Raw genomic sequence first — 12,042 nt, forward strand, 5'->3', positions numbered from 1 at the left:
ACCCAAGGCACCGAGTATACCGGGGGTGTGCTTCAGTGCCTGATTACAGCGGAGCAGGTATTGTGGCGTGAGTGTGCGGTGAAGGTGAATGGCGTGTGGGTTTAAAAACTGTCCAGAGGGTCCCAAAGGGCTATTTCAATAGTGGGACCTTGGCAGTAATAAAAAAATTGAGAAGTGGATATTAGTAGAGATGATTAATGACTCCAATATCCAGTGTGGTCAACATGTTTCAGCCAGGTCCCAGTGTTAAGCTGGTTTCTTCAGGACCTTATGTGTGTGGTTTAAAATGGTGGTCTAAAAAGTGTATATTGAGACCAACTATGTGGTGCACGCTCTAAGGTGCGGTATGTGGAAAGGATGGTTTCCTCTAATGACTCGATTCCTGTAAAGGAAGAAAGACGACAAACAAACACATGTAGTTTAAATAGCTTCATTTTGGCACATTAAATCATGTGACTCAGGAACGTGGTGTCCGTACTCTATGCGGGAAATGAGCGTTGTGAGGACGGAGCGTGATGTTTTTAGTGCATTGTGGTTAAACGCGTCTTGAGTTATGTGCTATCGTGTGGTGATCAAATAGCGTTAAAGCGTATTATATTTTGAAGACATGGTGGGAGAAATATTTAGAAAACTGTTAATCTTAGTCTGAAAGTTTCAGGAATAAGTCCCTTGAGTTCCGTCGGGGGGGGGGGGGGGTGTTTACTTTAAAACCGAATACCTGTTTCATTTTCGCATGTTATAACTAAAAGTACTACTGATTAATTATTAAGTATTAAAAGTTTGTCAAATGTTGTCTAATCAACCTTATTAACAAGAAAATTACACGTGGGAATGCTATTGCATGGCTAAATAACAAGTGAACTTAGTTGGTGAGCAAACTGACAGAAAACGATGTTGCTTATGTGATGTTATGGTGTTTTGCGCTTATAATTAATATGCATTAATGGCTTCTGATGTCACAAATGGCTAGATAAATACACACACATAAGGGTATTAGCAGGGGAATAACACTGTATAATCATTTCTATGCAGTAATTCTGTTTTATGTCTATTTTGCTTAAAGTTGTCCATTGTGGCCTGCCACAAAATGGCCACCACCCGCAGCCTGCATTGGAGTTGCTGGAAATTTACAGAAAGGCTTCGCTCTGCCTGTGACCTTGCACCTCCGATGAACTGAAAAGCCATAAGCATGATGACAAGTCTGGGACATCTGCCAAAAGCCCCTGAAAGACGGAAAAGTTGATACGAACTTAGTGTGAGCCCATTTTTGAAACAAATTCACCTAGTAGAGACATCCGTAGATGTAGCGAATTAGTCATGGACGTTCAATTCTGCTATTCATTATTTGGGACAATCTATGTGTGAGAACCTCCCGTATAATATCGAAAAAGTACCAAGATGACATTATTTCCGCCATTCATCCGTTCTGAATAAAGAAATGTTACTTTTTAGAATGTAAATTTCAGTATAAATAATAGTAGACCAGAGAGGTCTAGCGCCACTTCTTCCCGAGCTGATGATGCGAGGTCCCTATGCTGACGGAGAGGACGATGACTCTACATGACGACAGAAGACTCTAATGCTTCTACAGAGGACCGGTTCTGACTTAGGATCTGACATTTAGACAGAATAGGTAAATATGAGAGAAATGAAATTTGCATTTAATTGGCTTTTCTTGAAATTTTAGATAAATGAACAATCTGTTTGAATTCCTGTCTCGGGTGGTTATTTCTGGTCATGTTTATTGAATTTATTGTGTATTCTTTGAAATGTATTTTACTAGATCCACAGCAACTAGCTGGTCGCATTGACCTCAAAGTACAGGCAGATTAGATAGAGCATATGTGAAAGGTGTTTTCTCCTTTACAGGGCACGGATAGTGTGATTTAGGGTGAATGTTGGTGTAATGGGCCCCACCAGCGTATGATGTGTGTATGCATGTATGACTGTGAAATCATTCCGTCCGTGGAAGTAGAGGGGATTCGGAAGCTCTGATCTGCACCAGTTTCTTGGTAGCAGAATGATGGTTAGCTATTGTCTTGATCTAGCGAAATTGCGTGTATATAGGCTTGTTGATTATTGATTGATATTTGTACTAACACTATATGTTGAAGTCGTGTTAAGTTCTATGTATTGTGAACGGCTTTTGGGATGTAGGAAGTCGGTGACAGTTCCGTAGTAGAGCAGAGGGAGTGTTGCTCTCGGAAAAAGGCGGGATTGTTAGCCCTGTATGCAGACAGGGGAAAACGTGTGACAATTGAAGTTGCGCGTCGCATTGTCTGGGTTCGACAAGGTAGCATCGCCGTGTGTTGCCATTAGAAACTTATTTCTGTGTGAGAGAAGTGTATATGATAGCAAAGGTTATCTGTGAAACTCTGGTCTTAAGTCCCAGGGATCCGTAAGGTATTCCGTTAAAGCTTACCGCTGGAGAAGTAATAGGTATTCTCGGAGCTTGTTAGAAGGACAGGGCAGAGGTAAGCGCTGCTTTGTTAACGTATGATATAATTCTGTAGTAGGACAGACTGTTCGCTGTCCTCGGGAAAGACGGAATTCTGTGTGAATGTACTACATTTTCTGGTGTGTAAGTGCGAGAATGAGAAGGCATTCTGGTTAATTGTGAAACTCTTAGGAGCATTCCGGAGGGAAACAGTTAATTGATGCTTGTTAGAAGGGTAAAGTAGAGAGATGTGCTACTTTATCAACAGAAGTAACGATTCTGTAGTAGGGCAGAGGTAAGCGCTGTACTCGGGAAAGGCAGAATTCTCGTGGGAAAGGTCTTTTGCTGTTCTGTGGCTAGCGAAGCAGACAATGGAGATGTTTGTATGTTGTAACTAACAGACTCGTAGAAGTTGAAACAAAGTCTACCAAGTAGTCTTGTAAAGGAGGGGTAGACGGAAGAGACAGGAGACAGGAGCAGAAGCGACTGCAGCGACTGCTGACGTCAGGAAGACCGCGCTGTGATTGGACAGTGGGTTAGAACGGAGGAAGCGCAGAGATTGGTGTGTTGGTGTACGCCGCGCTAGGATTGGGAGACATACAGGGTGACGTAGACGCTCCAGGATTGGTGCGTTAGTGTGAGTCGCGCTGGGATTCGTGGACTAAGTCAGTGACATAGACGCTCCAGGATTGGTGCGTTGGTGTGAGTCGCGCTGCAATTGGACAAAAGATTGTACAGCTGTAATAAGAGTAAACAGCTAGTGGAAAATAAGAAGATGTGTTACCATGCTGAGGAAAAGAAGAAAAAGTTCTTGTTTAGTAAGGTTAAAACCTGGTTTGACAAGGATAAAGACATAGTGACAAGGGAAGGACAGTTATTGCCCCCGATAAGAACCCCAGCATCCTTCATGGTTGCGAAGTATGGGTATCATACCTGTATTTGGTTAGATAACTGGGTGAAATACACTAAAGACGATGGAGTGTTAGCGTTCCCAGAACATGGTTCATTTAATCTGGCCATACTGAGGAACTTACGAGTGCAGATGATGAACCTAGAGCCTCTGCCTAGGCCAACGCAATTTGAGGCATTAACTGAATGGGAAGACGAAATGCATGAACGAGGAAAGCAGAGGGGTGGGGGTAGCTACCGATACATGTTTGGGCGAAAGTATGATCGCGAAACCCATCATGACAGAATAAGAAGGTGGCGAGATGCCAGTATGACTGAGGGGTTATATCCTGTAAGAACAGCAGAGGAATCAGGAGGGAGAAAGTGTACAGAAAAAGAACATAATGTAGAGACCAGAAGATATGGGGCAAATGAGTCTGATGATGATATCTTAGAAGACATGCTCTACAAAAGACCACCCCCATATAGAAGAGAACCAGAGGTAGGAACAGCAGTTACCCCAATGAGAAACACTCTGCGGATCATAAAGACAGAGGCTACAGCCCCTGAGCTGAAAAGCGGTTGTTCTCTGGCGGAAAGAGAAAGAGAGAGAGAAAGAGAGAGAGATAGAGAAAGAGAGATAGAGAGAGAGAGAGATAGGAAAAGAGAGAGAGAGAGAGAGAGAGAGAGAGAGAAAGAGAAAGAGAGTTAGAGAGAGAGAGAGAGAGAGAGAAAGAGAGATAGAGAGAGAGTATGAACTGGAAAATGAAAAGACCAGAGAACTAGCAAGAACCACATCTGAACTAACAGAGAAAATCAGGGAGCTGACTAAGAATCTTGAGGCTGTTACGGTGCCTGTGACAATAGGCCCGGTTATGCCGATTTTTGACAAGCAGAGGACGGGTGAAAATGGTTTGACGGTGCCATATGTGGGCAATAGGTTGATTGTACCTCCGGAACAGGCAGAAATGAGAGTGGGAGAAACACAATGGAGAAGAGGAGAAAATCAGTGGAGACATACCGTATGTGGAGGGGAAATGAGTGTGCAGACTAACTCAAGTTTGAATTCTGGATGTATGGAAGGGAACAGAGGATCAATTTTGGAACCGCAAAGGGTGACAGAACCAGGGGTTGCGGAAAAATCTGTGATAACTGCTGAAGATTTGAATGACTGGCTGAAAACATTACAGAAAAAGGAGAAAGAGTCACAGGGAATGGATGTAGCTAGGCTACGTATGGAAATGGAAGAATTGATAGTAGGAACCATACCTACAGAAACACTGAAGAATTATCAGGAAGGGGAGATCCTCTTTTTATGTAAGAGTATCACATGGAGAGCAAAGAACATACACGACAGGTTGAAAGGAATAGCCAGTGAAGTGGGAATTGACATAGATAAGGTGAAAGCTTTACAGAAAACATACCGAGTGGATTTTTCAGACAAGGATATTGAGAATCTGAACAATGCAGGCCGAACAGGACAGATTAAGGAAATGATTGCCTTGTTAAGGAAATGGGGAGATGTAGAAAGATGGAAAGACAGATGGTATCAAAAGCGAGATGATGGAGTGGATAGAACCTACTCAGCATTTCCCCTAGCAGAAAAAGAGAAGGCAGTGACAGCTTACCCCATGAGAGAGATTCCAGGAGGAGGGTACGTACATGTCCCATGGACCAGACAGGATATTTTATCATTTACAAATGATTTCCCTCGATTAAAGGAAAAGCCTGTGGAGTGGTACAGACAAGTCGACAGATTTGTAAAGCTGTCAAAAGTACTGTGGATTGACCTGAATAGTCTGTTTGATATAATTGTACCAGCAGACCTGTGGGCAGAATGTAAAATAGTCATAGACTGGCCCACTAAGGAATACCCGAGAGACCAAAAGACAGGAGCTCCAGACCCGGAGGTAATGAAAAAGTATGAGCAGGTTATGGCCTTCTTGAAAAATAAAGTACCCCCCAAGGAGACAGATTGGGTTAAAATAGACCGAACACATCAGGAATTGAAAGAATCAGTCCATGCTTACTATGAAAGACTGATACTAGCAGTGGAGATGAACACCTGGGTGACAAGGATCTGAGTCATTTTGTGTACAGATTTGTGTATGGTTTGCGGCCTGAAATCAGTGAAATGATACGGCAGCATACCGTGGACTGGCAGAGTAAGAAGATTGATGAGATTTTGAGACATGCAAAATACTTCAGTGATGAGATTGAGGCAAAGCAGAGAAAACTAAAAGAAAATGCAATTTGGGCACAGGTGAAAGTTGCAGAAAGACAGGAAGCTCAGCTGGTTGAACAGGCAAATAACCCAGGAAATAAACCTAGGTTTGGTTCAGGAAAAGGAAAAGGGAATATAGAGGAAGCAAAGAAAAAGTTCCCCTGCCACAACTGTGGAAAATTGGGGCACTGGAAATCAGAGTGTAAGAATCCACCGTCCACTAACGATGATAATTCATCATTGAATTTGCAGGTGCAGAGCGAGGGGTGTGGTCAGCATCGGCAACAGCAGAAGGCTGATAAGCAGCAGAATCAGGTGCCAAAACCACCCTTGCCACAGAGAAAAGGATCCCAGAAGTACAGCCAAGAATCGGGGTTCTACGATGAAGAGCAGGTAATCAAACCAAAACGCGCAAGCGCTGTATCTCAGTACTGGCTGAAAAATGAGGGAAGTGACTCTGAGGGAGACTTCTGACGGTGCCGAAGAGAGGAGGAGGAGTGCGTACTTTGCGCAACTCTGGAAATAGACCAGGCAGGACCTTTTGTAGACGGGAAAATTAATGGTGAAAGCATCACTTTCCTAGTTGATACTGGGGCCACGAGATCAACTGTCAGGTCAGCTGATATAAAGAATCTTCCTCTCTCGGACGAAGCGATCCAAGTGGTTGGTGTGTCCAACACACAGATCAAAACATTACTCACTGAACCAGTAAAGGTTAGAATAGGGAAATTTTCAGACATGCACCGATTCGTGGTGTGTGACACCAGTTCAGTGAACCTGTTAGGCAGGGATCAGCTGTGCAAAATGAATTGCACTATTTTCTGTACTCCAGATGGAATAACCTTTGAGACACCTGATGAGGATGTGCTATACAGAATGACCATGGATAACAGAGAATGTGAGGCTTTGGGGACATATGCAATATTTAATCCTGATGTATTACCCCCAGAGTTGAAACAGACAGTTTGGGATTTTACTGGAGAAGATGTGGGCTTGATGAGAAATGTAGATCCAGTAAAGATTACTGTAAAAGAGGGAGTGGTTTACCCAAATATACCACAATACAGATTGACACCTGAAATAATTGAAGAAATAACACCCTTAATTGAAAAGATGATCCAGCAAGGGGTGTTAAGAGAAATATTGAGCAGCCCATGTAATTCACCGATAATGGGACTGAAGAAACCTAATGGAAAGTTCAGAATAGTACAAGTTTTGAGAAAGATTAACAAGATTGTTGTGCCATGTTGTCCGATTGTGCCAAATCCATCAGTGATTTTGTATCAGATTCCTCATGATGCAGAATGGTACACGGTAATTGATTTGTGTCATGCTTTCTTTTCAATCCCATTGCATCATGACAGCCAGCCAATATTTTCATTTAGATTTGGAGAGCAGATTTTGGCATGGTGCCGAATCCCACAGGGGTATACAGAGAGCCCCTCGATATTTAATCAATTGCTAAAGAAATCTCTGGAAAGTCTGACAATGCCTGAAAATTCAGTCTTGGTCCAATATATTGATGACCTACTTGTGGCATCAAAAACACGCGAAGCTTGTGAAGTAGATACCATTGCATTACTGAATCACTTGGCAGATGGAGGATTAAAGGTATCTCCAGCCAAATTGCAGTTCTGTAAGAAAGAAGTCCAGTATCTGGGACACAATATTGAGAAAGGCCTGAGAAAAGTGACTACTGACAGAATCAAAATCATTAGGGGAATGAGAGCCCCAATGACACAAAGAGAAGTGAGAATGTTCCTGGGAATGGTGGGTTACTGTCGTCAGTGGATAAGTAATTTTTCCCTGATTGCCAAACAATTGATTAAATTGACCAAAAGTGAGGTGAAAGACCCATTAGAACTAAACCCAGAAGAAATGGCTGCATTCAGAGAGCTGAAAGACAGACTTTGTGAAGCTCCTGCCCTAGGGATGCCTGATTATGAAAAGGAATTTGAATTGTACTGTAGTGAGAGAAATGGATGTGCACTTTCAGTGTTAATCCAGAAACACGGACGTCTGAGAAGGCCAATTGCCTATTTCTCAGCAACTCTTGACCCAGTAGCTGTGGGTTTGCCAGGTTGCCTGAAAGCAGTAGCTGCTACTTGCAAAAGTTTGGAACAAAGTGAAGGAATCATAATGGGATACCCTGTACGGGTATTTGTACCTCATGATGTGGCAATCCTTTTAACAAGGAGCCGGACACAGTTTATGTCTCATAGTCGGCTGACTAAATATGAGAAAGTCATTCTTGGTGCAACAAATGTAAGTCTGGAGAGATGTGTGAATGTGAATCCAGCGACACTGTCACCTGATGATGAATGTGTGGGAGTGAGAAATGATGTTGATCATGATTGCCTGGATGTACTTGATTACTGCACAAAACCAAGGCCAGACATAAGAGATCTGCCACTGCCTGAAAGTGATCATGTGTTGTTTGTGGATGGATCTTGTCTGAGAACAGAGGAAGGAGCATTGAGTGCTGCATATGCTGTGTGCAAAGTCTCGGAAGTTGTGGAAGCATCACCCTTGAAAGGAGTTATATCCGCTCAGGTGACAGAACTGGTGGCACTGACAAAGGCATGCAAAATTGGCAGAAGTGTGAGAGTGACTGTGATGACTGACAGCCAGTATGGCTTTGGAGTTGTCCATGATTTTGGCCAGCTATGGCTACAAAGAGGTTTCCTGACCTCAAGTGGAACTCCCATAAAGAATGCTGAAGTGGTTGGAAAACTGCTAGAGGCGATACAGCTGCCTAAAGAACTAGCAGTTGTAAAATGTGCTGCTCATGGTGACGATTTTGTAACAGTTGGTAACAAGTTTGTCAATGACATAGCACAATATTGTGCAAGGAACAATCACCCAATTAACAGGAGCAAAGAAAGGGAAATGTCTTCTTGTTCATTAATGTTTACTAATGAAGTGGGGACATGGGAGGAAGTAAAACAGCTGCAGGATGAGGCAGAAGATGATGAAATGAGAGATTGGGTGAAGGCAGGTTGTGCACCTAGAGAAAAGGATCATGTGTGGGTCTACAGGGATGGAAGACCAGTCATGCCTAACAGCATGCTATCAACAATGGCAAGGATGTATCATGGCCAAGGACACCTGGGGAGGGATGCTATGATAAGAGCCTTTAAGCAAACCTGGTACAGTCCAAAGTTCAGACTGATAGCAGAAAGTCTCTGCCAGAGATGTCTGATATGTCAGCAATTCAATCCTGGAAAGAAAACAGTGGTGAGCCTAGGAACAATAGGCAGAGAGGGAGGACCCTTCACAAGAATGCAGATAGATTTCATTGAAATACCCCCAGTCAACAGGTTGAGGTATGTCCTGGTGGTGGTCTGTTTGTTCTCAAGGTGGGTGGAGGCGTACCCAACCAGAAGAAATGATGGGATAACAGTGGCAAAATTACTGTTAAGAGAGTTCATCCCAAGGTACGGGTTCCCAGTAACCATTGAATCAGACAGAGGAGGACATTTTTATAATGAAATCATGGGTCTAATTTGTGAAGCATTGAGTGTACAGCAGAAGTTGCATTGTGCTTACCGACCAGAGGCTTCTGGGGTTGTTGAGCAGATGAACGGTACTATCAAAAACAGAATTGGCAAAATGTGCTTAGCCACAGGAATGAAATGGCCCGATGTCTTGCCTCTAGTCCTGATGACCATTAGGTCTACTCCAGACAGAACAACAGGTTTGAGTCCACATGAAATTATCATGGGACGTGCTATGAGGCATGCATATGTACCAGTGAACAAGCTGATGACTATAACTGATGACATGATTTTGGATTACTGCAAAGGCCTGGCTGACGCAGTTCATTCTGTGTTTCACCAGGTTGGAGAAGACGCCACCACACTTGAAAAGAAACCAGCCCATGATCTGAGCCCAGGGGACTGGGTAAGGATAAAAGTCCACAGAAGAAGAAATTGCCTGGTTCCAAGGTGGGGAAGGCCAAGACAAGTCATCTTGACCACAACGACTGCTGTGAAGTGCGCTGGTGTGAAGAATTGGATACATGCAAGCCACACACTGAGAGTTCCAAATCCGAGAGATGGTACTGGAAAATAATACTTTGAAGAGTCAGACTCCAGTGATGATGCAGACAGTGAGGCAGTAAGAAGGAAAAAGAATCCTGAAAGTGGGGAAAGTGAGTCAAGAGAAGCTTTCATCCCACCTGAAGAGGTTCTGAAGAGAACAGTGCAACCTGCAGAAGCAAGTTCAGACTCAGAAGAATTGCCTGAGGTTCCAATTAACAGTGACAAACACAAAAAGAAGGAAAGAAAAGAAAAGAACATTCCAACAGAAGAGACACCTGAGTCACATGAAGGAATTGGACAAGTTCCACCTGAGATAAATATTGAAGAAAAAGGGATAGACAAAGACAGAGAGGGACATTTTGCAGACCCTGAGGAGGTGTAGGGAACATCAACAACAAGCTAGGTGAAGGGACAAGTAGACAGCAAGAAGATTGCGTGTCGGAGACCCGAGGAGGGACAGAAGTAGGGAAATCTCAAGTGGTGGAAAAAGAGACTGTTGGAGAAAAAGAAATTGTTGAAGAAAAGGAAGCTGTTAACGAACCAGTAGCAACTGAAACAGAGTCTGATGAAAGTGACAATGAGATACATGGAGGACGAGTTCTGAGAAAGAGAACTTGGCTTGGAGAAAGAAACAATAAAGAAGGAAAGCAAAAGAGAAATGCTAAAGGAGATCTCTGGCCAAATAAGATAAAGAGACTAAGGTACAGACTGACACGAGTTAACTCTTCGAAAGCTGAACAAGTGAACGAAGTGTCAAGTCAGAATCCTTTTAAGGAAGAAGAAGCAAAGATACCTGAGAGAACTAAAAGAGTAAGAAAACCAAACCAGAGGTACAAGTCACCGGAATGGACGTATGTGGCACTGCCTGAAGAAGGAGAAGAGGCGGACAGCCAAGGAAGTCCAGAGGAGGCTTTACTGAAGGAGGTTGCTGAAGAAGAAGCTGTGGGAATCCTGAGAGTTATCTTGTCCGACATTGGAGAGGAGACGGATGTTCAGGACCTGATACAGTTTGATGATGATGAAGAGACAGTGAAAAGTGATGAAAACCCAAATTGAGTGAATCCAAGGAAAAATCACTTGGAGAAGAGAAGAAGAAGTAGTACTAAAATTAGTAGAGTTTAATAATCTGGTGGGTACTTGCTGCCCTTAAAAGTTCAGTAAAGGAGTAGAAGAGGCTAAGTCAAAAGACACGGTCAAATTAACAAAATGGCTAACACTGAGAATAAAAGTAGATGTACCTTTCTGAAAAGATGGTGCAAAATGTGCTGCTGCTGTACAGGTTTATTAATGCTGCTTTGGAGCGTGCTTGCTCTACTGATTTCATTTAGAGTCACTATAGACACTTTAGAAGGTCATACTGAGAACAAGACTAATATAGGGAAGAGTCCATTAAAAGTAGTTCCGACTAGAACTAGTAATGTACATATTCATAAAGATAGGTCAATTAACGATTTTTCTAGCAATGTTTTTTCTAAATTGTTGTATGAGGTCGTAAAGACAATGGAAGTAAGGGATTGCTACGTCTGCATGCAAGTACCTGCCTCTGTTTCGGAAGGAGTGACTTATTATCATCTTCCGGCTACGTATGGAATTTCCTGTAGTGTGTTGATTAGTATATTTTATCAGTTAGGGAAATTAGATTACAATATGTCTAATATAGATAATATTCTTGGGCAGTTGCCTATGAATAAAGCACTGAATCCTGCAAAGGATGCTAACACTTTAGGTGAGATTTTTATAGAAACCAAAGAATTAACCTTAGACTATGTTTTTAGAAACAATTTAACTTGCAGATTGAAAGGAGAAGAGAAGAATTTTCTAGACATGGTTGAGAGAAGAAGGTTGAACATGCACAAGAAAGCAGAAGGGCATAAAATGAGTGACACAATGTGGGATATTGAGAAAGAAAAGGAGTTGAAAAATGGGGCCAGTGCAACCATGGCTATAGATGCCCCACAGAAAGGGAAACTGTGCATTACCAGGAAGAGATCTCAATATGATTATTATTTCATAGGGACTAGTGAGTGCCATGATACATACTTTATTGCAACCGGATGGGGATTTAGAGGAGGAGAAGATCCAGTTTTTCCGGGAGTGTATTATATTTGTGGGAACAAGGCTTATTACCGTTTGCCTGACCATTGGTTTGGTACATGTTATGTTGGCCTGGTCTTTCCAAAGATTTTTCACATGGATAGAGTAGATGATGCTGAACATTCTAACACATTAACACGCTATAAAAGAGAAACATGGACAGAAATTGTAGGAGATATTTTTGGAGCTTTAATTCCAGCAGTGGGAATTTCTTTAAATGCATATGGCATTCGGAAGCTGTCAACAGTGGTAGATCGCTTGTCAACAAGCACCGCTGGAGGCTTTCTTTTGGTTAATACAGAAATGGTTGCTTTGCGTGCTATGGCAATGCAAAATCGACTTGCCCTTGACATTCT

Source organism: Triturus cristatus, chromosome 10, assembly GCF_964204655.1.
Source record: "Triturus cristatus chromosome 10, aTriCri1.1, whole genome shotgun sequence".
NCBI lineage: Eukaryota > Metazoa > Chordata > Amphibia > Caudata > Salamandridae > Triturus > Triturus cristatus.